Source organism: Cyanistes caeruleus, chromosome 13 (assembly GCF_971803275.1).
Source record: "Cyanistes caeruleus chromosome 13, bCyaCae1.hap1.1, whole genome shotgun sequence".
In the NCBI taxonomy this organism is placed as follows: domain Eukaryota; kingdom Metazoa; phylum Chordata; class Aves; order Passeriformes; family Paridae; genus Cyanistes; species Cyanistes caeruleus.
The window spans coordinates 8,948,699-8,975,549 of record NC_141713.1 but is presented as its reverse complement, the minus strand read 5'-3'; the positions used below and the strand labels follow the sequence as shown (position 1 = coordinate 8,975,549).

General features: G+C 39.9%; 1 protein-coding gene and 1 long non-coding RNA gene across 4 annotated transcripts in view; one reads left to right on the top strand and one right to left on the bottom strand.

Moving 5' to 3' along the window:
- The window catches only part of LOC111934069 (uncharacterized), a 40,394-nt gene extending 16,130 nt beyond the window's left edge, over window positions 1-24,264 (bottom strand). The window contains exon 1 of the long non-coding RNA XR_002867003.2: window positions 24,181-24,264. This is a non-coding gene — a long non-coding RNA (uncharacterized LOC111934069). The remainder of the gene's footprint in view (window positions 1-24,180) is intronic.
- LOC147650687 (uncharacterized) overlaps window positions 1-26,851 on the top strand; it is a 183,680-nt gene that overhangs the window by 20,227 nt on the left and 136,602 nt on the right. The window lies entirely within an intron of this gene.

Sequence of the window (26,851 nt, the reverse complement as noted above, 5' to 3'; positions counted from 1 at the left end):
GAGTGCAGCTCATGGGCTCTGCTGCCATTGCCCTGGCTTTGGGATGCTGGGACCAGCAGTGGCAGCCATGTAAGGGGTGTAAAACTTATGTTGGGGCAGGTTTGAATGTAAAAAACCCAAAAGATTATTTTTCAATGGATTTCATCTAGCATTCCACAGGAGGAGTTTAGGCAAGAATACACTGTCATGGCTCAGAACAAACAGATAATTCTGCTTTTGATTCCAATTCCTAAACTCAGAGAAAAATTAAAAATAAAAACCCTGTTAAAAGCCTAAAGCTTTGAATCTCCTCTTAAACTTCAGCACAAGCTAATCCTTATAATGTTTTTAATTTGGTTAGACCTTAGCTAATTATTGCTCTTTCCTTTGTCCTTCTACTTCATGAGTGCTGGTAGTATTTAATGAATTTTTAAATGATTAGGCCAGGTCACTTAATAGAATATGAAATGTCTTTATAAGAAAAGAAGCATTTTGTACAGTAACATCAAAGCCATTAGAAAATAGTGACTTATTTTGTCATTTATTTTGGGCTGCAACACGCCTGTAGAATGTAATTAAGTTTGAATCTGTAGCAAATACAATTTGATCTGTGTACATTTGCAGGCCTCTTCGCCCATGTGTATGTGACAGGCTATGTGTATGTGATCTTGTTCAGCAAAGCAATAAAGAGAATGATCTTTGCTGAGCAGAGGGATTAGGGCTGGTTCCTGAGAAGGTTCTTGTGTCCCTCTGGCCACCCCAGTCCTGGCACTGGGACTCTCTCCTCCATAACTTCATCCCTGACCTCCTGCCTGCCTTCCCCCAGTGCAGCGGGACACAGAGCTGCTGCCTGTGTCCATCTGCTTGGTATTCTTCAAAAATATCAATGGGTCAGAGCTAAACCTGCTGACACTGGGTCCATATTTACTCCTTATTTATAAAATGAAGTTACATTTAGGAACCAAAGGTGGGAAGGAGCTGAAGATCTTCATGAGGAGACTGGAACAAAAGGTTGATCATGAAAATGAATGGAATTATTGTGTGTGCAGACTTCTTTTTGAACACATAACATTTTCTTAATTTCTTGGAGCCCATAAATTTATAATCTTGGCATAGAGCAGTATCTTTTTTTTTTTCCACAATGAAAGTTGTTTAATTTATTAGTACGGAGATAACTTTTGTTAATATGCCAAGAAGCTGTCTTTGGAAATTATACAGTTGTCTGCATTTGGTGTTGCTAGATAATGGGATTATGTGAAATTTAAAATATACCCATCACTATTGCATATGAGTGATGAGTGCATATTCAGTGAGATTTATGGGGTATGCTACAGTTTGTGTAGTGTCATGACCATTTCTGTGGTATTTAACTAGCAGTTGCTTGGCTGAGTATTTTAAAAAGCATGAAGTAGGGGTGTTGGGGAGAAGTTGCTTTACCTAAATGTTATTTGAGTTTCATAACACCTAATGCTTTAAAGAGGTCTTATATCACACACCACACACACATACCTTTCCCCAAGCACTCCCCCTGGTAATGTGTGAGGAATATCTACTTATAGGAGTCTGGTAAATGGCTGCACTTTCTGAAGGAACTCATAAGATCATATGAATTAAAATTGATAAGAAGTGTAATCTGAGTTAGTTCTGCTGTAAAAACTGAATCAGTCATTAGCTGTGAGGACAGAACACTTCGAAACAGTCCATTAAGGCAAGAGATTGCCCAATTAGATATTCACGTGGCAGTTAAAATTGCATCAGAATGTTAACCACTTCCAAGTTTTAGTCAAATGCCTTTTTAAACTTTGACTGAAATGTTCTTAGTTCTTGCTGCATGGCAAGAGTGAAAAAAGTGCTTGAAATACTTGTTAAAAATAACCAAAGCCCCACATCCACATTAATTTCATGCCAAGTTGTTCTTTATGTAATTTGAAAGGGCTGTGATATTCAGCTTCAAGTATTGAGAAATATAAAGGGAATATTAATATGCCCTTGTAATATTCCCATATGAGGGAAAATGATGCAAAGATTTCCTTTGTAACCTGAGATATGAACAAATGTTTTGAACAAACCCATCTTCAAATTTTTTGATGCTTTTCAAAGTTTGGGGTATTTGTTTTCATTCCTGAGGCAAGGGAAAGAAATTGTAGTGAGGCATTCCAGTTTAATTAACCTTCTTTTAAATAAATTTAAATGCTATTTGTAATTCTCTGGAAGAAATTACAGCAATCACTTGAGGGGAGTGGATCTTCACATTATTGTCTGCAAATGCTGTTAAATTCGGTCTCCTGAGAACTCTTGCATTTGTCTGTGTTGTTTTGGTTGTTTTTTTCCTATCTTCTGGTTGTTGTTTTTTTTTCCTTTTTTAAGTATTGCTTCAGTAAACAGGCAGCTGAACAGTACCTTGGGCAACTGGAGCCATGGATTCTCCAGAGGGACACATCAGTAGAGTAGTGGTTTCCAGTAAGGTTAATACGAATAAATTAGACATTATAACTCTAGAGCCAGATATCTGCAATTGTCTAGTGAAAACAAGACAAAGGCACAGGTGAATTTTCCTGGAAGTCTGCATTTGTGCTCTGTGCTCCTGTATCTGCCACACAAACACAGTGTCAAGGATTTTAGAGCAATTCCTTCAGGAATGACAAGAAATGCCCTGGTTCTGAGGCTGTGCTAAGAGATGAATGCTTGCAGGGATGGCTGTTTTAGCAAAAATGCCAGGGCTGTTGGTTTTAGGAGCTGATCAGCATCTATGTATACTTTTAGAATTATAATCCCAGCATTGCTGTCAGGACTATGTTTAGAAAACTTGTTTCTAAACATTAATAGGAATACTCAGAATTAGTTAATTTGAACTGTCTGTCTTGAAAGTTTTGTTCTGCAGAGGATCAACCTGAGAATGGCTTTACCTCAAATGTGAGGAGTATTTCTTGTTTGTGGGGGCTTTTTGGGGGGGGACTTTTCAACCTGAAAATGGAGGGAAATCCCCTTTTCAGGCAGTCAATATGTTGATATTGACTGATTGTGTAACATTTAATCATATTTAGATACAGAGGCTTGCTAGGCTAAGGCAGGTCTTCAGTGACTGGCATTGTGGAACATGCATATTTTGTTTGGGTTTGGCCTATGTGTCAGAATTTAATAAGAAAAAATGAGCAGAATGGGCTGCAACAACACTTTGTGCTTAATCTGGCAAGTGAGGTTACTCTTCTTGCTTGAAAAGTTGTAAGGAGAATTGGGTGGGAAAGAACTGGGGATAAGTGTTGTCATTATTTTATGTCTAGTGGAAACAAAACTGATTTTTCCCTTTACTGACACTAACATGAGTGCTCTGATCTAGTGTTCTGTTTGCAAGTGTACAGAGCATTATTCCTTTCTAGGGTACTGTGGCACAACCCAAACTGTCTGTGGGTCTGTGTTGTGTTGAAACACATAGGAAATAAAAGAGAAAATGTGGTCAGTATCCTTGTTCAGTCCTTCTGTCCCTTCTCCCTATCCCCAGGGTAAAATGGTGTAAATTACCCCTCTGTGTGCTGCTCTTAATAAAACTGTAAATGGAGAATCTGTGCAGTGCTTGGCTTCACCTATTCTTTTATCATTCTCCTGTAATGCCATGAATCTCTGCTATTCTCTCACTTGAGCAGAGAACTTAAAAATCAGCCTCTCATAATTTGAATCCTCTATTGCTTTAAAAAGTGGGCAATGCTCCCTTTATCACAGAGATCTAAAGAAAGTGAAGCTGAGTGGAAAAAATGGCAAGTGTAGTGTTACTTTTTTTGTAATTTCCAGTAAAAGAATGTAATGCTATTAAGTTCTTCCACATTTTCATGTGATATCTTATGAATTAAATGCCAAATTGTTGGGGTGATCAGAGGATTGATTATATTTCAAATTTGTCTGTGATAGCATGAATGGAGGCATTAGGCTGAACATCATAAAAGAGTAGTATACCAAGTTAGGATCTGTAAAAGTAAATGTCCACAAGCTCTTGTGATATCTGACTTTAAACATTTTATTTTTTCAACTTTACAAAATAAATGAAACTTACGGAAAAAATTTCCTATAACATAGCTGAAAAAAGCATTCAGTATATCGTTTCAATCTAATCACTGGTAAAGCAATCTAATATCAGCTGTGAATGCTATTAGATGGTGGCACTAAGGGAGTCCTTCACTGGGCCACCTATGGAAGTCAAATAACTTTCTGGTTACTTTAGATTTAAAAATCCAAGCTGTAGCACAAGGCACTCTATTAATTACTTCAGTGGGAAAGTAATGTTTGAAAAAATACGGCAAAATGATTCAGATTTATGATGAAAGACGTGCAGGTGCAGTAATTGTATGCTAGAAGTGCAAAGATGTCTTCTAGTCATCATTCAGATATGTTTCCACCAGAAAAGCAACACAGGAATTATTTTAAGATATTAGAAATGGTAAGTAGTGTGTGGCACACATAACTTGTATCTACCAGTATTGGATGGGGAAATGGAGATTAAAAGCTTTAAGCAGACTTTAAAACAAATAAATAAAACCTTGAAGTTTAAGAGATTCCTGAGGTCTAGAATGTGACTAACATATAATGCCTTCATTTGAGGGGTCAAGTAACATACTGGAAAACTTTAGACTGCACTGTTTGATGTCATTCAAGTGGAAAGTCTTAGAAGCTCTTTTAAAGCTTAAGTGAATTTTAATGGCCTAAATGAGAAAACACTTGGAAAAAATGTCATGTGATTAACTCTTTACCTCCTGAGTTCCAAACCAGTCCAGCTGGCAGGCTGCAAAGCGTTGTGAAAAGCCAAAGAGGTGCTTCCAGAATTGTGGAATTTGAGGAAAGTTGTACTGAGATGATGCTGGGTATTACAAAGTGCTGGCAGCTCTTCTGTTAGGAGTGTCTTGTTGCTCTCAACAGAAATCAGATGACAAAAATACTGTATTGAACATGCCCAATGTCTTCAAAGATATGAAGAAAATGGGGTATAGTTTAATTAAAAAAAGTAAAACCTCCACAAACTGAACAACTCAATATACTTGGTTGGAAGGAGAGGAGAAAAAGGACTTGGGGCCAACTTCAGAAAGGAAATTGGAGCCATCAGTAAGCCTTACAGGTTCTGAAGGGTCTCTGTAGTGTGAGATTTTAGGATCTATGATGGAATCCAGGCTTTACACGTGTACCGTAATTGCCTCTGACAATGCTGTACAAAGCAAGGATTTCGAGGCTAGAAATCAATGAAAAGGCACAACAAAACACTGTTGCCTCCCTCACTGCAATTAGATACAGGAGATTCAGATCATTTAAGTTTCTGCTCATAAATTGCAGCACAGTCAGTTAGGAAGCTATAAAAGGTGGGAGCCAGTTTAAAGCGTCGTATATAATGGGTGAGATTCCAGAGCATGCTGCCCAGGAAAGACACTTTCAAGTGAACATAAAAATCCTTGAAGTGCTGATCCCAACATGCACAGCTGCAGCAAAGAAGGCAAACAGTGTTACTGCCAAAGGACTGCAGAGTAAATAAGGGAGCTGCCATTCTCATTATCTGCGGGTTAGAGCACGAGCACGGGGTCTGCTCAGTGTATCTCTGACAGGAAATAGCCACTCTTAATGGGATATGAGGGAGATGAATCCTACTGGTACCATAAATCTGGGAGGTGTTAGTAAGCATAAGGCAATTAGGGTCCTTTTCACTGTAGAAAGGAGACAGTTTTATTACTTCTTTTAAAGTGTATTCCTTTCCTAAGTTGATATAGGTGCCTATTTTGAAACGGTTTCATTTAAATACAGGAATGAATGAGGGAATGTAATCTGAACAGGATAAGCAATCTGAGGTTTTGAGTCAGCTATTTTACACAAACATGATCCAAGCCAGCTGTATGACAGTTTTAAATAATTTAAAGTAGGGTCTGGTGTGTTCACCCCTGGTGCAGAGTGCAAATTCAGGCTTCAGTGGTAAAAGATTTGCTTGGTAGACAGCAATGAACAGCTCCAAACAGTACATTCTCTCTTCCCCACTAATCTTGGCCTCCAGCATATCTCACTTGCCAAACCCAGTGATAATCTTTTGGATGCAAGTGGCATCTCTTGGATTAAGTGCTCCTGGGTAGTGCATGGCTCTCCAGGCATCACAGGATGGCTGGTGGTGGAAGGGGAAGGATGTGTACACCAGCTTTTGAAAACACTGGCAGAGCTGACATCTGCATTTAAGCTTGGAAGAACTTGGTTTCCAAACTTCAGACTCCCCTCCCTCCCCTCTGCTGGCCCAAGATCTGATGAAATGGCCAAAGGCAAGTTGAAAGCACTAATTAACAAGGCAGATAAGGTGCTCTGAAGGACTGAGCTAGGCACCTCCTGTGCCAAGAGATGCCTGTCCTGGGGCTGGGCTGGTGTGTTGTGATGTTTCTTGGTTTTTCTTTTTCTAAACAAGCTAGGTGCAGGCCCAACTGATGGACAGTCCTGTTAGAACCCTTTACTGTATAAGCTGGTACTCATTCTTTATTTTCTAACATGCTCATCACCATGGTATCTGAGCACTTTGTTCTGCAATGGTAACGTGGGAGTGTCTGTTAATTCACACAATCATGGATTTTTCCATTACTTTTCCCAAAAGGCCATTACCTATTTTCCTGTACCAGCTGTGGACTTCACTACAAATTTAACTAACCCCCTCCCACCCTACACCCCAGCTGGAGGAGATGGTTTATTCAGTTTTCTCTTTCAAAACTGTGCAAATTCTTCAATAAATGGACTGTCACACTTGTGCAGCATAAGCAAAGTGCTTTTTTGTTCATATATCCAGACAAAAAATATCACTATCTGCGAATTGTTTAAATTCTTCATGCCTTGCCTTTAGAAAGTCTATTTTAAGACTGTTTTATATGAAGTCTGTGCTATGGTTCTTTTCCCCCACCCTCTGTATTACAGCTTTACATGCAACCCAGATGCTCAACTATTTTGGATATTTAGTCACATATCAGTGGAAGAGCAATTTAATGTGGGATGCTGAGGATTTTGTATTTCTGATTCCTGATCAGATTTTCCTGAGCCTGAGAATAAAAAGGATTTTTCTTACTATGCAAGAGCTTCCCCTGAATCTGAAAACTGTTCCTTTTCTTATCCACATTGCTAGTAGTGATTTCAGTAATTCCACTCTGATCTTAATAGCACTTGTTCTTTGTTGCCTGTGTATTTCTGATCCTTACTGCACCATCCTGAACATGGATGCAAACACTGAGGGGCACCTATTGCTCTGAGCATGCCTGCAGGTATTGGAAATTTAAGTGCTGTCAATGAGGTAGCTAGTGAAAAAAATTATGGCAGTTTTTAAAGAAAAGTAGTTTCTCATATGCACAGGATTGCACTGTGTAAATTAACTATTTTCATTTGCTGAAGTTGTAGGGAATGATTACACTGACAGCTCATTTGGCTGGTCTCTAGTCCTGGCTCCTCACACAATCTTGTAGCGTGGTCAGTGAACAGAGTTTTGAGCTTTTCTCTACACCCTTCCTTACATCTGATTTGGGCTCTCCCCCTGAGAAAAACAGGGTTATAAAATTTCTGGTTAAGCAAGAGTTTTACAAACCAGAAATGGAGAAAACTGAGTAATAGAAGAGTTGACACCAAATTCCCCTATAACTTCAGGGAATCTGAGTGGAAAAATTCCAGAAGCCAGGGGTATCTGGCTTATGGTATTTTATTTTTTACTTTTAGGAGAAGAAATGAAAAGTTGCACTTAGGAAATGGGAGATTCAGAATACAGTAATACAGACCTTGGGAAGTGATCAAATGGAAACTTGTCTGCAACAAATTGCTTTAATGATCAGCATAAATGTGTTTTAATTTGGATTAATTACAGCCTGGGAAGACTTTGCTCCTAAATAAACTTCAGGAAAATGTCATCCATAATGAATATACTAAATAAACTTCAGTATAAATAAATGGGTCACGGCTCTCCTACCCACTGAAGGCTTGCTGTGTTTATAAAATGTACACAGAGCCCTGCATATATACTGTACCTTAAGGTATTTACGTAATGACAAAAGATCACTTTTTCATTTTTCCAACCATCACCAAGGGATTGCAAAGCAATCAAACTTTAACAGCCAATTAATCTCTCTAGATGATGTTTGTGTAGCACTTAACCAGTTTCAGTAAATTAGATCCCTGTGGGCTGGGCTGTTACATTGATAGAAATGTTACTGCTAGCTGGAGGCATTCATTTACTAGTTTGTAAGAACAGCAGTATTGAGAAATCCTGAGCATATGGAAACAAACTCTCTGCACCTTTTAAAAAGAAATGCTGTTTGTAAAGAATAGGAGATTCTGGGACTCGCCCAGCATGGAGTCTCACTAAACTAAAGCAGTTTGTCAGTTCTGTTGGATTGGAGAGACTGCTGTTAAATTCCCTGTAAGAAACAGAATAAATCCATTGGGAGGCAGCTGTGGCTAAAGAAAGATAATTCATTGCAATAGCATCCACTTAAGCAAACAGTTAAAGGAGCAGGTTTATTTTAAGTATTTCTCCTGTGCATGGGTGGAAACAGTTTTTGGAGAAAACCTCCAGGAGTGCAAATTTCTTGGTATATGCAAGATAGAAATCTATTGGAAAAATATCATCATTAAATTAAGCTGGAAACCTTTTCCATGTGCTGGTTCAAGGCATCTGCAGCAGCTCTCAGGCTCCCTGTGTGCCAGTTGAAGCCCACAAAGCACAGCTGGCAATTTCCAAGGGGAGAGCTGCATGACTGATGTCGGTGTACCCATGGCAATAGAGCTGCAGCTGTGGGGTACTGCATCCTCTGTGCACCCCTCTGGATTTAGTTGCTTCATGATTGCTGCATTAGGTTAATGTTAGGGTTCCCTTGTCCATTATGACTCCAGAGAAGGGTTCTGGGGATAGATGAATGAGTTCAGCTCTGCCCCTTGCTGTAGTCAAATCCAGCTGGAAGCAAGGCAGATGAATGGTTCTTGCTTGCAGCTGTACTGGTGTTGCATTCAGGATGCAAACCAGGAGAAAGGACATGACTGCAAGTGTTTAATTAACAGTTTCTAATCCATGGAAATGTCAGGAGGGCTTGAGGGAGAAATTAATTCCTGGCAGGATGAAGGCATTTGGTAAAAGTCTAGCTTGTTGCCCTTGAAGCAGGTGTGTAGAGTCAGTGACATATGGCTGGCATCACATACTGAAGTCAGCACAGGGGATGTGGATATTTTGTGTATGGTTGGCTTTTTGATGAAGGTTAGGAAATCTGTGATAAAAACTTGGTGTTACCTGGGAGATGTCAGCTCAGGAGTGTCATGGCCTGACCCATCATGGCCAGTTGGAGTGGAAGTTGGTTTATATATATTTTAATGGCTGATGAATGTGCTCAGTGTAACTGTATGTTTGCCTTGGAAAGGATATGCTGCCCAAACCTTACTCAAGCTTGCAGTGGTACATGGCTTCCCAAAAATTATTTTCTACAAGGTGTGTGTGAGTATTTGGAGTCTCTAAAAGCTGATGACCATTCTGCAGGTGTTTGCTGAGGAAAATCAGGGCTGTGAGCACCTGCTGAGAAGGGCAGCACATAGGAGCTGACCTTCTGGACATGACCTTCTGCTGTGTTCCTACTGACAACTTACACTGTCATGCAGTGGCTCATGATGTGGCCTGACCATGTGGTGTTTGTTCAGCAGGAAAAGGTTTAATTGATTGTTAGACAGGTAATACATATAGCTGCAAGGCCAAAGAGATGATAAAGGATTTCTGGTTCTGTATCAGCAACGTTGCCATTGCTGAATTTGCTAATAGTGACCTGGAAATTGAGGAATGGTTCAGGTACCTTAGAGGTCATCTGGCTCAAGCCCTTTTTGCTCTCTTATTTTTTACTGACCTCTTGTGTTACTGTTCCAGTGTCTTCCAAGCACTGCCCAGCACATCTAATGAATACAGGGGCAGAAGTTTTATCCACAATTTGAGGTTTTTCCTTGGGCAGCTGAAAGGATTCTGGGGAAATGCCTGGCATTGGTCAACATAACATGGCAGCTTTGGTAGAAGGAATGAGAGGCATGCTAACCAGGCAAGTAAAAGCAGCACAGACCATGTGGATCCAGAATGAGCAAATGTATAGGCTCTTCCAGCATTTTAGCAGAATTTATGCTGCAAATGTATATGTTTAGAAATTTTAGCTGAAAGCAAAATAGAAATTTCACTCTACACTGTAACAATTGTGGGATATGCAGGAGTGGACAGGAAGGTTTTTGAGTGTGGATATTATGGTCAAAACATAATTTAGAACATAAGGAAGCCTGTTGTATAAATGTGCTATTCACTATAATTTTTCAACAATCTGAATGGCTGGTAATGAAATGCTTTCTTAGTGCAATGGTTTTCTTTACTGTTTAGATGCACAATGCACAAGTTTGGATGGAGGCTTTTTTTTTGAGAACAGAGAAATAACTTTGTATTGAGTAAAATTACAACTTCCTAAAATGACATGCTGAGAAAATAAATGTATCTAAGTGATACTTGGCTCTAGGGGTGAAATGAAAGAACAAAACTACAAGACTTTCTCCAGCCAAGTGAAGTTCTGACAAGGTCATATAACAAAAGCATAATAATATCACTCTGGGTTTCTAGTTATCATTTCAGTATGTGCTCTGACCAGTGAAAGCATTGCTAATTTTGTTTTCCACAGCTGTCCTCCATGTCATGAGTTTGTATTTTTTGTATTGTTGGATCTTGCTGTCTTCCAGATATGTCTGTTTTTGGTTTCTTCCACAGAAATGAATAGTTTTGAGAGTGTTAAAATAATTCCCTGTGTTTCTGCTAGAAGCAGTCAACAGAATATTTCTCTGCAATTTAATATCTGGATATAACTTTCAGAGGTTATCTGTGTATCTGCTAAATATCCTCACTCTGCAATGCAGGCAGGCAAATGCATTTGAATTTTTTACACCATAGGTTATAATCAAGCACTGTCAAAACAGGAGTGAGTGGTGTAAAGATTCAAGAGGTGATGCTTCGTCCTGTGCAGACAGTAGACTTTGCAGAGCATGGTAATGGGGTGTGAAGCTGCAAAGGGAAAACCCTGTGACAGACACTTTGCTGACTCTTTGGGAGGCCTGTGGCTTGGGACACTGCCAGCCAGGAGAGCTGACCCACTGCTTCTGTCGCCTATGAGCCTCTTCCCACTGTTCCTCTCATCTTTATCCCTGCAATTCCTCCCCAGCCCAAACCTCAAATTTATTAAATGTCATGGTTGGGGGAAACCTTTAATAGCCTATTGTTATCTGAGACAGGGCAGCTGGTGTCTTCTGGAAGAGGTCAGACATACAAAATTCAGGTTTATGGTACAGGATGCCTTAGAGACAACTGAACTTATGCTGAAGTTTGATCTTCAGGACCAGTCCTGGAGCAATGGGCTGGTAATGTTGAGCAACCTTTAGGCTATCCTCATCAGTGCCTGAATTAGAAAATAAATGTTGTACCAGTATTTGAAGCGTTGCCTTTCCGTTTCCTTGGGACTGGTATATTATAAAAACTGGTATATTACAAAAATATGTTACAAGCAGAGCCTTAGAGCTGATTCTCCCATGAACTAGATCTCATGTAACAATTGCCATGCTCACACTGATGCTCTTTAGCTTTTGCCTGCTTTTCTTTTCTATGTTCTCTGTGTTCTTCACACATATATTTGTAGCTCTGTAGCCCATTGTATTAGTGACTAGTTTTCCCAGTACTTTTCCGTGGCCTTTCCTTAAGCAGAGAGACAAAACAAATTCCAGAGCTCCAAGCCCCGGGAGGTACAAGGCTCTGCTATCCTGGGAGCCAAGGCCAAGAACAACTCTTGGAGATAGATTCTCATGGACAAAGTACAGCTAGTGCTGAGGGGGGGCTCCAGAGAAGGGGCTTGACCTGGGGGGGAAATCACATCACCAATTGTCCCCCTAATTGGTGCCTTTCATCAATTATGCTAATTTCCTAAAACCTATAAATGTACTCATCCCTGTGGGGGTGGGGGGGGTTTGGTGACCATCTTTCCATAACTGCCTCTGAAGGTCTTCAAATAAAGATCCCCTTTTGTATTACCTCCTCACTAAAATTGTCCTGAGTTTGATTTCCAGGTTGGGGAAAAGGCAACAACACACTCTGCTCTTTTTCTTTATAACAGAGCATTCAATTTGGTATCAGTTTGGTTCTGGTGGGGTTTGTGCTTCCTTCATGGTCAATTCTCTTACACCAGTGGACACAGGCTGTGGACTCTGTCTACAATAACTCTGTGGAGAACAGCTGCTTGTATCAGGAGCTTTTGGAGTTGGGAGGCCAAGTTTCCTCTTTGGTAAAAAATATTGGACAATTTCTGACAGAAATTCTTGGTCTTAAATTTCAAAGAATGAAGAGGCTCTTTGCATCAACTTGTGTGAGAAGCCTTCTACAACGGGTTAGGCCATGTTCTAGGGAAATATTGATTGTTTTACTTCTGGGCTGCATTTGTAAGCCTGGTCTTCATGAGACTTGCTTGAAAGTATGAAAACACATGTTCATCTTGGTTTGAATCTTCTGCCTAAGGCAGTGGAAGGAGTTAAATTCATTAAAAAAGAGTTTTTTAAGAAGGCATAGATTTTTCTCATTCTATTTCCTTTAGACTACATGGTGTCTACAGAGTGGGGGAGTGAGAAAGTACCCAACAGCCCTATGTTTTCTGGAATAAAAATTCTGCACTAGGAGAAAACACATTCAGTCTCCTGTGCATGTATGTGTGAACAAGCAGAAGAATTCTGTGCCCCTGGGACTGGCTCCCATCCAGAGGCTTGCTTACACTGCAAGGGGGAGCAGGTGGCATCTTTGCACAATCTCCAGTTTCAGATTGCAGGTTATCTTGGGGGCAGCTTTAGCTCCTAGCCAGTGCTCTGTGGGAGCCCTTTGGCACACACCATCTGGTAGGAGCACTGAATCAGCCTGGGTTGGTCCTGTCCTCTGGCTGTGGTGGTGAAAATATTCTGATTCTTTTCTCTGCTGCTGTGTGCCACTTCAATGACCTTTGGCTGGGGGCTCTGAGGGATTTGCCCATAGCAATCTGGATCTAAATTGGGTCTTGAGAGATGTGCTTTGAAGAAGTATTCTAAAACTGAGAAGTGTTTTAAACCCCAAAACTCTAGTAGTTTATTCCCCTCTAAATTCCATTTTTTTCCCAGTCTGAAAGAGTATCATAGTTCTAGTCTCTTTCAGTATTGCTGACACTTTCTATCCATAATTTCCTTTTTCTTCTAGAATTTTCTTGTCCCCAGTGTTCTTTTTGGATTAGAAGCAAAGCTGAATACAGTTTAAAAAAGTGAAACAAAACTTGAATGCCACCATCCAAGTTTGTAGCGACAGACACATGAAGGTGTGTTAGATTTCATTCTCTGCCCCTTGAGGGGTTGCTCCTGACTCCTTTTTTCCTTTGTTGATGAACACTGAGCTGACACTTCCACAGGAGGGTTCACAGGTTTCTTTTCTGAGTGGCAATGGCTGATCTAATAACTGTGTATCACAGTTGGATTGATTTCCCCATCATGCCTGCAGAGCATGACTTTGAAGTTACTGATGTTGAATTCCATCAGATAAGGCCTCCTGGTCTCAGAAAGAACCTTTGAGGACTGGCCAAGGAAACTTAGAAGTCACAAGTCAGGGAATAGAGTTATTTAGTATTTTGAGTTGTTGGCTTTTGCTGTATTGCTTTCATCTCTTCACACCTTTGGGTTATTAAAGGACTTGTTGAGAAGGAGTGGGGGGCAGACTAGATTAAACAGTGTTAGCTGTTCACTCCTTCAGGCCTCTAGGTGTGACTGTATTGGTGAAAAATGATAAATTTAACTCCTAAGCTCAGAGGAGGTCTGAGGATGTAGTAGTTTAGGGTAGTGTTCTACCCTAGTGTGATATAAGGCTTGGAGGAGAGCAAGTGGTCTTCCAGCTTGTCAAGAAGATAGATCAAATACAAGACAATATCTTGGCACTGAGCCTCTTAGAAAAGCCTGACTTGCTCTATGGAAGTGAAGAAAATTTAACTCATTGCAGAAGTCTAATGACTTCACTAGATCTCACTGAAAATAGAAGACAAAACAGCAAGAAACTAAAAATTGCTACTGCTGCTAATATGTTTTTAGAAGTTATTAATTTTGTTGTGCTTTCTCATTGTGCACGGTACCTCTCCAACCCAGTGCCACAGGCTAAGATATTCATTAGTATTCCCATTTATCTTCAGTAAGAATTAGTTACATTTGAAAAAGCACGTGCACAGGATACATATAAACTGTGTCCTGGTGTTGGCAATTCTGTTCATGCTTGTTAACTTTACTGTAGCCTTAGGGCTCTCACACTGACTCTGTTAAGCAGGAAAGTGCTGTAACTCAGAGTACTGTTTATGTGTTAGGCCTTTAAACTTATCTTTACAAATATTTCTGCTAGTTATACTGTGTTCTCTACCTTGCAGCAGTTCTGAGTGTCCAAACTAACACTCTCTCATTTCCTCCTCTTTCCCAGTCTTCTCTTTCTTAGTTTTTAGTAAAGCAATGGGAAACAGATCAAAAAGGAAGAGGTTTTTTACAAGGACAGTGAGGTTGGTAATGCCCATGTGCAAATTGTTTCAGCAGTTCTGTCTAGGACGGGGGAGAGAGACAAGTATTAGAAAAAGGACAAATCTGTTATGGTGGAAGTGTATCACAGGTCCAAGAAGAGAAACTGGATCTGCTTCAGCTTCGTTTCAGCAATGCTGGCCTTGGGAGAAAATCCAAACTCAACCTTTGTTGAATGTATTTAGACAATTTGTGTCGATTCTACAGTGAAAGTGCATCAGTAACAGCAATCTAATTAGTGCTTATCTGGGTCAGCTCTAAGGTGGAGACTTCAGCACAGAAGTCTCCACGTGCCTTCCATGCAGGTTTGTGGGAACTGTGGATGCAAGAGTTCAGTCAATGTGAAAGCATCTTGCTGTAATTATTGTGGCTCAGCTCTTGCAGGATGCTTCCAACATGCTGCTGCTGATGCTGCTGCTCTTTGCATCACCCAAGGCAGTGCTGGGATCTGGGCAGGGCAGAGGGTAATGAAGGAGTAATGGTGGGCAGCGAGTTAAAGGCTTTATGATGGGCTGGGACAATAGGGCTGTGGTATTAGGACTGGAGGAAAAGGGTTATGGTGTTGAGGCCCTGATTGGGGAAGGCAAGATATGCCATCTGGGAAAGGAAGAGGCTGGAGCTCAAGTTTGAGGATGAGGTTTGGGCAGACAGATCTGAGTTGACTAGAAATAGCAGAGAAACAGAGGGCACTTCTGCTTCCCTGCTCTATTGATGGCCTTTAATCTAAGACCAGTTCTGTTTCCCAATCTGTCATACTTATCTCTAGACAACAACAGAAATAAAATATTGCTGTAGCTGATTGACTTTATTTTCAACAGTTTGTATACTCACCAGAAAGTTTCAGGGAGTCTTTTATGGCCTATTACTTTAAAAGCCACTGAAATTTGCAGCACGCTGTGTTATACTGCATCTTGTAGAAGCCAATGTCAAATTGTCTTAGTGAACAGATTTTGTGATACCCTGTAGGTAGGTGGGTTTTGGTACTGGTACACTCCAGGGCATTCAGCAACATGAATGACTGAGGTAGAAACCTTTGTTACTTGGATATTCAACTTTGACTTGGCTAACAGCTGTGATTTGAAGGATTAAAAAAAAAATAAAAAATCAATCACTGTCAACCTCGCTGTTCCTCTCCCCTTGCCTTAAAAGAAATAAGTCTTGGTAAACCACCTTTGGAGGGACAGACAGTGACTCATGTCATCAGTTGATTTTTGAAAGCCCTGATTCCTAGTTCCTGAACTGACAGGATACTGAGTAAGTGAAATGCCTAACAAAAATGAAAATGTCTGTCAGAAATACTGCAGCTTCCCCCTGTAGGAGGATGTTTTAAATGTGAGACTTCTCCTTTAAACATTCTGTGTGAAAGCTGCTTAAAAAAGAAAATGTTGAGGTAATATTGCTGTCGATTTTGAACATTTTTTAACCTTTCAGCTCTTGGTATGCTGTTATCTGTGTGTGAGATCTGCACTGTCTCAGAAGGCTGGATGTGTGTCCATTTCTATGCATCTAAGGATTTAGTCACAGGCAGCATAGACAGTTATGTAAAATATATCCTGAGGAAAAGTACTATGGTGTAACTCATCTCATGATGAAATTCTTTGAATAAAAATTTAAAATGTTTAGTTGAATCTTTCTGGTGATAGTGAGCTCTGCACCTTTTTCCATGAACTCCAGAATCCTTTAATCTTTTGCATTTGCTGCATTTGCACCTACTTCAAAGCATTGCTGCAGGCGTTGGAAAGGCTCCTGGCACTCGGTGGGAATAGGGTGGGGATGTGAAATTCTGTCATCACTTGGAAACTGCAGCCATTTCTGAAGTGCCAGTGTGATCTATCTTTACAAAAGGGCAGCAGCATTATGCAACTAATTTGGGAATATAAGGAAACGTGTCAGTATTGGTTATAGTTTGAGAATGTTTTTTAAAAAGATCTCAACTCTTTATACTGAGCAGTACTTGCCAATATAAGGAAACAGATGAATATGGTATGGTAATGATTGCTGGGCATCTATATGGGTAAATGCTGATTTACCTTGTGGTTTTGGAACCAGCTGTAAGATGATGTACCCTGGGTGCAATCCAGGCACTGATGTGAGTCTGGTGGCACTAGAATGTAACAGGGAACTGGAGATGAGCTGGAGAAGAGGGGGTGAAAGTGTTAATTTGAAGAGGCAGAGCTGTGTTATTTTTAATAAAGAAGGTAGTCTGACTTTTAGCTGTTATCACTTGTCTCTCAACTGGTATTTTAGGAAATAAAATCTACTTTAGGACATGTTGTTTTAGGTGAGCTGACTTAGCATGGTGGAAGCTGAGGGTGGTGATGCTTTACAAGAACCAGTCTTATGCTCCTGATACCAGTACCCCAAATTGTAGCCCAAACCTCCTGCTGACTCCTGTGGAAACAGCCAAACTTGTAATGCAAACATTTGTCTTGTTTGAAAACTGATATATCTGTATGAATACCCCCAAAAAACTATGTAATTCACAGATATCTTGGTTTCATACTGCTTTATATTTGGAAAAAAATTCAGTCGTAAGTCTCAATCATTAATGGCATCTGCTTACCCTGAGTTGTTCTTTAGCATATACATCTGCTGCTTTGACTTGCAAAACTGCAAGATAGTGCTTTTCATTCAAAGAATTTAATTGTGTACAAAGCTGCAAGGTTTTTATGGTACTTAGATGGTGCTTTATTTTAAAGGCCATATTTAGAGCGTTCTACAATTAAGTTTCAAAAAAACTAGACACTATAATGTGTTTTAAGCTGCTGCTATGATAAAGAATTACAATTCTTGGGTTATAAACTGCTCCTAAAAGTGAAATCCGAGTGCAGTACAGCTTGGTGTTTTGCAGTGCACTTAAGTGATGAATTCACAAGATGCTGGGAACAGAAGGCAATTTCCAAGGTGCTTCCAAGACTGGAGAAATATATTTAGTTTTTTATACTCAATGAGTTTTCAAATAACCTGTACTGCCAATCTCTCAGTACATCTGAATCAGTTGGAAGAATGAATTTTGAGGATAAAATACATTTTAAAGTGATTGGACCTCTAAGTTTTTACTGTATTACTGCGGTAGTTCTGTTAGCTCTTAACATGGAGCTACATGTCCATGCTCCCAATTAATAAACACTCTAATGCCAAGGGAAGAGCAGGAATCTCCAAGTAGGACCTGAGAGAAATATAGGTCATAGTGTCCTGAAGTTGTTTTTAAATTGGAATTGCACATTCAATGATTGCAAAAATAACCTATATATCTCAAAATAATTTTCTCTAGAAATTTTCCTCCAGTCTTTAATTGCTGTTGGAAAGGGAAGAACTAGGCTGCACTTTGATCTGTAGTTAATAAACTTGATCTTGGTTTACACTTCCTTCAGTTATGGAAGATCAAAGGACAGTTAAAGCTGAGACCTTGGATTCTGCATGGGTAATGTGATGCTATTTTGTGTTTGGTGTTGCAGGCAGTGCTGTTTCCTCAGGGCGATAAACTGGGAAGAGGTGGCTGCTGTTGAGCCTTTGTGATAACCACTGTTCATGTTATGGATGCCCAAACAGAACATAATGTGTTCATACCTTATGAATTCTCTTATCCCTGTTAGTTGGCAAAGATCAAACAAACAACAACAAAAAACCCAGCAGAAAACCAACTTACATATTGCTCAATGTTTTATTTTTATAAAATCTCTCTACAACTATTGTAAAATCAACAGACAATCTATAGTAATTGTAGTAAAAAAAATTGTGCATCCTTTTCCTAGAAAAAAATAAAAAAATTCATGACACAACATGGCCCATGCTGACATGAATTAATTTACATATAGTACTAGACATGGCATCATTCATGAGGAACACGTGTTCCTTCTAATTAATCTTGAATGTTGCACAGACTCTGACTTGCCCAGGCAAGAACAGATTGAGAGTTATTGTACATCTGTACAGTAAGAGATCAGAATATCATATTCATTCTAGCTTTCTGCATAGATGCATTTTACAAGTATTGTAATTGCAATATTACTGTAGAGTTTTTAACTGCATGATTAAAATAGGATTTTAATCAGCAAACTTGATTCCACAGACATTCTGCTGGGTAACCATACACAACATAACCACGTTTTGTTGCCTGGCTGTTTGAGACATGGAATTAGTAAGTGAAGGATTCTATAAGCAACAATAAGAACATGGGTGAATCAATGAATGCAAAAATTACAGTTCCTAGATTATACCTATCTATCTATATCTTCACCATTCTCTAGTTTTTAATTCAGTATGTGGACTCCATCATCAATTATTTTGGCTCTGCACATCCATAGTTCAGGAATTTTTTTTTTGCATCTGTTTGTATTTTAATGTTTCCTGCATATATCACTTTGTCTGGTATGATGTGATAAAAACCAAGTTGGTTGGGAAGATGATACTATACTACATTGTTAGAGGAGAAGATTGTAAATACAGTTTTACCACCTGTTCATATCTGGTTTTTCCTTTTCTTCTTTGATTTCCCAGATTGGTGTACTTTGGTAAGAAGTGCTTGCTTTCTTTCCTGAAAGCTGCAGAAGCTGATCTTGTTGGACGGTAAGCAGAGTATTGGGAGAATCTAAAAACATCAGTGTTGTAGCATTTGCTGGTTTTACACTGTGGCAGCAAAATGTGGTTTGTGGTGGGCTCAGCAACCCCAAAGTAGGAAAGGTCTGGCTCTGAGACCCCCTGGGAATCCTGGGCACTGCAGGCACAAACCAGGAGGCCAAGATCAAACCCTTGGCAACTATTCCACTGCAGATGCTGAAAGAGCAGAAAGGCTTCTCTTGGTGCCACCGCTGAGCTGGCAGAGGGGAGTGACACCAGTGCAGGCAGGAAGCAGCATTTGGTGTGGCCTCCTGTGGGGCTAATGACCCTGTGTGTTATCTGTCCATGAGTGTAAAAACATTTTGAGAAAAGTCAAAATTTCCCCATTTTTCTTTGTCTCATGAGGCAAAGTGGAGCAGCTGTTACAAGGACATGGAGAAATGTGGACCCTCTGGCTGAGAATAAAAGACTGGAACTTTGGGTTTTGCCAGTTCCAGCTTAATGAGTGGTTTTGAAGCAGAATTGTTCTGGGGAAGGGCTGATAATATAAAAATATATCTGGTAGGTTGGTTTGTTTTTGCTGTAAATTTTTAGTAGGGAAAAAAGGAAAAAGAAATGTTAGCACTGTAGGGCTGCTGGGAATAAAATTTTCCGTCTCTTGACTATCTTTGCAATTTGAACAAATACTCTCTTCTGAATGTCTGGCATTCCTAATTATTGCTGTAGCTAATTTGTCTTTTTCATATTATTTTATTATTTTGTCTGATAAAGTGCATTCTTGTGTTTGAAAATAGTGATGTGTAGCTTTTTATCATTCACTTTTTAATGACATTTTTTGCAGATTTACGTGGTGATTAGTGCCAAGAAAAATAATTTTTCCCAGCTATTTTCCTTTCCACTACTACCTAGTTGAGTGGTATCTCTCCTCTCTGGGTACTTTATGAGCTCAGGAGATCTTTACTGTTGTCTCAGAAGGTCTGGAAGGCAAAGATTAAATTTCACCAAGGTCTAATCAGATTTTCATAAAGTTCAGCCAGAAAATGAGGTTGCTTCTGTCTCCATTTTTGACTGGTTTGCTCTTTATTTTTTCTAAATTACATCTCTGACTTCCCTGCTCTGGTGGTCAGACCCCGGAGTCACAACATTGCCTCCTCAAGGGAGAGCAAAGCTGCAGAGAGGGCTGCTGAGGATCACAACGCACTGGCAGAGTTCCTGCTCCTGCTCTGGTATTTCTGTGGCACCTTTCCACATCTGAACTGGGAGAGCAGGGAGTGTGAATCCTTGGCTGCTGTTGCTGTTCCCTGGTATAACCCTGGCAATGCCCCGTAAGATCTGAGGAAAGCGGTGTCCCAGCAGAAGGGGAGGCAGCAGACCGGTGTGATGTTCTCTCTCTGAGCACAGGCAGGCTCAGCACAGCTGGGGGACATTCTGCACCCTGCAATGGAGCTCCTCTGGCCTCAGCTCTGTGCTCTGGGACAGTTTGGGCTGAGAGTCCAAAGTGCAAGACTTCACAGCACTGGGCAGCTGCTCTCCAGCTGGCACTCACCCGACTGTGTAGGGAACTAGTTTGTAGATTGCCCACTAGAAATGCTTTATATTTACAGTTTTTTTCAGTCCCACTCTTTGGAACTGAGATAACAGATAAGAAGTGTGAGGTGCTGCTTTTCTGGTATCCATGGCACAACTCCTACCTCCTTCAATAGAGCTAACTAATTCTCTCTCTTCCCTGTCCTTCTATTTTTCCACTTGTTTTTCTTGGGTTTCTCCCCTGCTTTCTGCTGAAGGATTTTTCCAATGAAGGCAGAAAAAGGGTGGTGGTGTGTATTTTCTCAGGGTATTTATTATACTGTGATGAATAAAATGGTCATGGGAGCCAAATATATAATAAATTATATTACACTTATGACCAGCTGTTTAGCTACATGGGATTTTGGGTGGACAGATAGAAGGGAAATGCAACAGGAGCAGAGGGTGGAGGTGAGAGAAGAAACCAACATTTTTTTTCAAAGACTATTCTTGCCCTGCTGATTTACAGGAAAGCAAATCAATAGAATAAATTTGTCACTAAGTCTACAAATGTCCTTAAAGGCATATCTAACCATAGGGAGGAAGAATTTTAAAATATTTCTTGTAATGCTGAGGCCAAAAGTCCACCTGTATGCTATGTGCTAGTGCTCAGTACAGTTATTTGTCCTCTTGATATATGAGGGCCAAATTTTCTTTACAGATTTTACCCATTTAAACCCAAGAATCATTAGCTTTTTTGGGATGAATTGTCACATCTGTGCACTTGGGTGACAAGTGTGTCACCCAGCAGGCTGCTTGTGCTAGCTGTCCTGTGCAGGAGAGCTGTCTGATGCCCTACAGCAGGCAGGCAGCACCGCAGGGGCACAGCTGCTGGGATGTGAGATCCTGTGTGCTCCTAAAATCCCTCCTGCTTTCACTGAGTGCATCCCTGGGAGCAGCTTGCATGGATAACTGACCTGCATCTTTGTGTTTGTTTCCATCCTCTCTCCTCAAACACTGTAGAATTAAAATTATGAGCAAACCCGCCTGGCAAACTTGGCAGATTCTCACTTTATTCATGAAGGCAGATCTAATGTTCCCTGACAAATTGTTCCAGAGAAACTGTCTTGTAAAATACAGGATCTGCCAGTTCCTTCATACCAAACCATATTTCTATCAGGACACAGTGTTAATGGTTCACTGAAAAGTACAATGCTTGGTGCAGAGTGAATCTGAAATCATTTAGCATACTTGATTGTTAACTGAGCTAACTATCCTGTGAGTGCATCGGCTGCCATCTGTCCATTTACTTGACAGCCTTGGAGGGGGGATAATCTTGAGAGCTGGCACCGGTCCAGTTTGCCACAGGTCTGCTTTCTAGTGTTTTTGTAGCAGATGTTGTGCCACATGCCCAAAGCTGCTGCCTGTAAGCTGCTGTGTGCTCAAATTTTTAATTTTGGTGGGGTGTCTGACTGTCTTTGACACAAGGTTTGCATTTATCTTAGCAGCTTCTTATGGAGTGCCTTTGTTATAAATGGTAATCTGATGGAAGAGCCAGAGCCAAAACCTTGAGGTCTCTGTCACAGGATTTCTGATGGGTCCAGTGGACACTGGGTTGGACCCTGACTTGCCAGCTGCTAGTGAATTTTTTATCCCTTTAATGGTGTGTATTTGGAAGCATGGCACTTGTAAAATATTTAGTATGGAATTATGGAACCATCAAGTTTGCACTGTGCTTTTAAGGAATTCAATAATCCTTGCTTATCTAAGATGTTCCAAAGCTGTTTATGTACATAGATCCTTGCCTGTTATGCACAGGGAAGCTAGAAGTTACTGAATTTTTCCGCCTCTGTTATCTTCCATAGATAACATTATTTTGCTGAAAGCAAGTTGATTCTAAATTAATGTAAATCAGCCAAGGTAAGGTGGAGCTTTAGGAACTGCTATGTTTTTCAATTCCATGATTAAAATGCTTTGCTCTTCCTGTGCAGCTTGGTGGTTGTCAGCAGAGTAGCAGGAGGGAATTATCATCTTGCTGCAGCAACCCCTGCTGCTGCTGATAGGGAAGATTTCTTCTTCTCTCATGCCTTGCTTTTCATTAAGAAAAAGCAAAAGGGGAAAAAAGTCAATTAGGTAACGCAACATGATGGATCTCTGTGCATTTTCTATATGCCATCCATTTCAAGAGGTTTGCTATATGAAACTGGAAACTGCTGGGTTATCCACAGCATCTTTCTTCCATCCTGGTCTGTATTTCCACTTGATCACTTTGTTCTGGACTGCCTGGATGAGTTTTTGGAGGATGAAAAATTATATGACTATGCCTGTTCAGCTCTAAAGCAGCTTCCCATAGATTTGCTTCTGACTTCGTATCTAAATAAAATATAGCACAAGAAATGATCTATTTTATGTGTTAGGCATGGGAAACTTGCCAATCTCCGTAATTAATTTATCACCTTTCAGAGGAAAACTTGTAGCTTGCCTTTTCAGCATGTGGCTTAATTTGCCTTTGTACAGTGTCTGTGCCTCTTTGAGCTTAAAATATTTGGTTCAGAGTCTCTGCTTTTGAAAATAATAAAGGTGTACAAAATAAAAATGTGATTACAATATTCAATCTTCCCAATTAGTTTCTATTGTTCAGTCTGTTAAATGCCATTTGCCTGTCAGGGAAATGCATCTTGTGTGTAGGGAACACTGCTGGAGTGCTGCAGAAGTGATAGGCTTTGAATATCTTGAGTTTTGGGAAAGGCCTTCATAATATCTCTAACTAGAATACTGACTAGGTAGTTAATCATAATCTAGGATCTCAGGCTGAGAAATGCTCCTAGCTCATGCTGTGTGTGCAGACATCTGTTACTCAGCAACAAATGTCACTCTCTTTCCAGATGAGTTATTAGCAAATGTTAAAAAGACAGGTATACAGTAAAAGTTTAATGCCTATGAAATGACCTGTGTGGCTGCAAATGCCTTAGCATATGGAATATAATTCTGAGTAATAAAGAGATGAGCATTCCAGAGTATTTATGATGATTTAAAAAAAAAAAGAAAAATACTGCTGCCATGTAAAAATGAATCAAAGAATTCAATTTAGTTTTCCAACAATGCATGCTTTACAAATGTACATACTATAGTTTATGGAGGCATTTAGCTGAACAAGGCAACAAATGTTTTCTGGGAAATAATATGAGGCAATGTATTTGTCTACAGCTGAAAGTGTGTAGCTGTTTTCCTAAGGATTGCAAGCAATCTTGCTAAAGCAGAACAAGAAACTTTTACAATATCAAGGTGCAAGTAGAGAGTGGACAGAGAAAAACTTCATTTAAGTAAGGTGAAGATATGACATTTATTGATCTTATAAGATGAAATACTTCACTTTTCTGTAACTGCTAGCATAAGAATAGAGTTAGAGCAAGCTCTAGCTATCACAAGTATTTTATTTCCCATACAATGCATAGTTTAAGTTTCATAAAAACAAATACCTGCAGTATTTCTCTAAAATATAGACATTAAATTCTACAGTATTTGCATCAGGACAGCTTCTCCAGCTCTTACCTGTTAAATCCAGAGACAGATGTTGGCAGTTCTGGTGCGCAAACGCTTGTGCCAGTGCTCCAGGACGCAGCACCTCTCTTTGTGCTGGGTGTGCATTGGGATAGACAATGAATGAGACCTGATTAATCATGGTACAAGCAGTTTGGAAGACAGGCACTAAAAACAAAGAACTTGAAAGTTTTTACAAATAAAGCTATGTGGAAGCCTTACTTCTATCCATCCTCCTAATCCTAAAGTCAGGCACTCTCCTGCTCCCTCGTCTCTTCTCCATTGCTTAGCAACACTCATGGGTGAACTTACTTAAAGCAGAGCTTTGTTCCCAGATGTGATTTCAGTAATATTTGCAGGCTTAACAGTTCTGAGATGTGAAAATCAGCCCCCTTCCTCCCCACCACCATTAGCCTACTTCACTAAATAGTCTTTCTTCTCTCCTGCACCCCAGGCATGTTTCAGTTTTTGTCTCTACTGTTTTGATCTAACCAAGAGAGTTGTGGAAAGAGGGGGGGAGGTTCAAATAAAGCTTTAATTATGGAGAACACACATACAATGTGCACAACAAAGCTGCGTGTTGGGAATAGAATTGAAGAGTAAATGCAGAATGGTCAAGAAAAGCACTGTTATTTCTCTCAACTCAATTTGATTTTTTTTGAAGTTGAGATTGAATAAATGGCATTTTTCACACCAGCATTTATGTGCTGAATTGGTATGACCAACTGCATATTACAATATAGCCTTGAACAATCATTTTAAGTAGGGAGAAGCTACAGTAGCTAATTGCTTCCTACACAGTTTTTCTAATTTTGGCAATAGAGTGACATATCAGCACTTCCTGGAAATGTTCAGTTTGCCAGGCTAATCTGCATCTGTATTTAGTCCTGTTTCTGGAGGATTATCTGGTTTATCCATTCTGTTTCCTCTTGTTTTCCCTGGCTGTGTTTCTGTAGTTCACTACACTTTGAGTTATGGGTGGGTTTTGTGTGTGTTTTCTTCTGCAAGCCAGAAGATGTTAATGCACACCTCTTTGATCTTGGAGAAAACCTAGATCACTCACCAAGGAGACTTGTGTTGAAATGCAAACATTTCCATTGAAGTCTCTCTCCATTTCTGTGCAGAACACTATATTTATGTGCAAAAGCTGGTGTTAAGTCTTCCAGAATTCTATTGCTTCAACAGTGCCATAACCACCTTGCTGATATTCCACTGAAAAGCTCCTGTTTTGAAATGGAAGACTTCCCAGGCATGGAAAACCTTGGGGCTCTTACCAGGCAGAATGATCTTATGTCAAGTCTTTTATGTTTAGGCCTCTCTCATGGATTTTGAGGTTGACACTCCAGCTGAATTACCAACCTCGTGAAATCAATAATTTTGGAGGGGCTGCTGCCCAAAGGGGATGAAGTGCATGTTCATGTGTTCCCTCAGCTCTAAGACAGCTAATGAAATAAATAAGCCACTTAAGAAAGTGTGGAAACCGCAGTGGAAAATCCTCTAGAATTTTTTTAAGATAGTCACAAAGCAGATTCTGGGAAAAGGTTGCAGAATTTGTCTTTGACTTAGAGAATTGTAATTAATCTGTATTCTGCCTGATTCAATTTGTTTGGATAGAAATCAAATGAAATTCTGAGTTACTGTGCATTCATTCAGTGTCTCGTGTCACAGAGCTTTGCAGTAGAATCCCGTCCTTTCAACAAAAAAATGAGTTAACAAAGGCCTATGTATCCCTACATGAAGTATTTATAAAATTTGAGGATGCCTGAAAACGTTTATGACAAGAGTACTTAAAAAACTTTGTAATTTTTTACTCTGGCTCCTTTGTGCTTGCTAGTGTGTTCCTACTGTTGCACCTTGTTTCTTCAAGGAAAGTGTGCTCTATTCCCTTTATAATCTTTCAGGGTAGTTGTGTGGGGTTTTTATTTAAAGTGTTGGTTGTTATGAGGGAAAGCCAAACAAAAAAAAAAGAATAGAAAAAGGATTGAGAAGGTGAGTTGATTCTTTAGTCTGAGAAAAGTAAGAAAACACGTCAGCTCTGTATCATTCTTACCATGTGAAATTGATAGAAATAGACTTTTTGACTGATGTGTTAGTTTAAATGTGTGCAGAGGAGTTGCTCCAGACTGTGAGGTTCTTCAGGTGTGTTCTCCTGGCTACCACAGGTGGTGTTTCAAACACTGGCCAGGTGTTGTATTTGCAGAGGATGTCTGCTCTGGGGCTACCCTGGAAGTTCCACTCTCTTTCCCTATGTTTGCTTTCATCCCTGAGTTTTTCTGTTGGGGACACAGACTACTGCTGTTCTATTATTGTAATATTACTATTGTAATTTTATGTATTACAATAATATCATTGCACTTAGTGCAGTTCTCTGTATTGCATCCTTAAAGCAAAGTGTCCTTCTCTCCCAGACCACCACCACCATCTCCCCATGCCCACCCTCCAAAAAGAAAGGCACAAAAAATCCCCAAAGCTGGAGTGATATAATTTTGAACATCATAATAAAACAGTAGGCCCATTTCTTGGTGTAATATGAGATGACTGTGATTGTTACTAGTGCAAAATGCTCACTTCCTCAGAAAATGCAGAAATGTGCATAGTCCTGGCAGATCTGTGTGCTGTACTTCTTGTGTATTGAGGCATTTTGATGCACTGCAGGACTGAGTTGAGTTTTTCTATCCTTTGT